This window comes from Lolium rigidum, chromosome 2 (genome assembly GCF_022539505.1).
Source record: "Lolium rigidum isolate FL_2022 chromosome 2, APGP_CSIRO_Lrig_0.1, whole genome shotgun sequence".
In the NCBI taxonomy this organism is placed as follows: Eukaryota; Viridiplantae; Streptophyta; class Magnoliopsida; order Poales; family Poaceae; genus Lolium; species Lolium rigidum.
Genome location: NC_061509.1, coordinates 256,195,578 through 256,196,590, shown reverse-complemented (window position 1 = coordinate 256,196,590; position 1,013 = coordinate 256,195,578).

Here is a 1,013-nt window from a genome sequence, read left to right as displayed (position 1 = left end):
GTGTTGTAATTCTATAGACATGCCTTGGACCCGCATATGTTTCTGTTGTACCACTCTGAGCGATATAATACTAGTGGAACGGTGTTTCATTGGTGTTATATCAGACTTGCATACTACACCATGCAGTGGTATGCCGGGTCACCACAGCGGCGGCCAGCCCGCCTAGCAGGCGTGCGCGGCTGCGCGCGAGGCCGCGTCGTCGCCGACGTGAAGCACGTGCGCCGGCGCGCATCGTGCTCCACGTCGAACCACAGGTCCTAGTTGGGACTTGTGTCGCCGTAGGCGGGGTTCTCCCGAAGGTCCGCCGGCAGCTGCGCGCGGCGCCTCTGGATCTCCGCGATGCGGGCACGATCGGAGCCCGGGATCGGCGGCACCGGAACCCGATCTGGGCTCAGGTGCCAGCCATGGGGGAGGTGCACGTCCCCCCACGACATTGGGACGCTGGCATCCCAGAACATCTGCACCACCGCTACGGTGACGTAGATCCGTTCGCGGATGGGAGGTGCCGGCGGCCCCATCTCGAACGCCGCTGGCGCGATTCACCGGCTGCTGCCGGCCTCGTGGTCGTTGGCGGACGGCCGGAACTCTCGCTTCGGGGCCATGGCGACGCGGAAGCTCGTGCGTGCGGCTGGAGTGGAGAGTGGGGACTGGAAAGCAGGGCCGGCCTATAGGCCGGGCAGACGGTGCGACTGCACTGGGCCCCTAGGGGCCAGGGGCCCCAATTTTGGAACTAGTGCTGCTTATGCATGTGTGATATAGGTAGATACATGGCGCAGACAATGTTGCAGCTGGACCCGGACATGGAAGAAGAACGAAAAACTCAACAATCTTTAAAGGCCCCAAGCTCACGTACGCGGCCCTAAGGGCATCTCCAACCGCGCGACCCAAACCGCGCACGCGCGACCCAAACCGCGCACGCGCGTCCGTTTGGGTCGAGCCGGACAAAAACGCGGCCCAGCGCGCGGACCCATCCCTAAAACGGATGGCCGCGGCGTCCGGGACGACCCAAACCC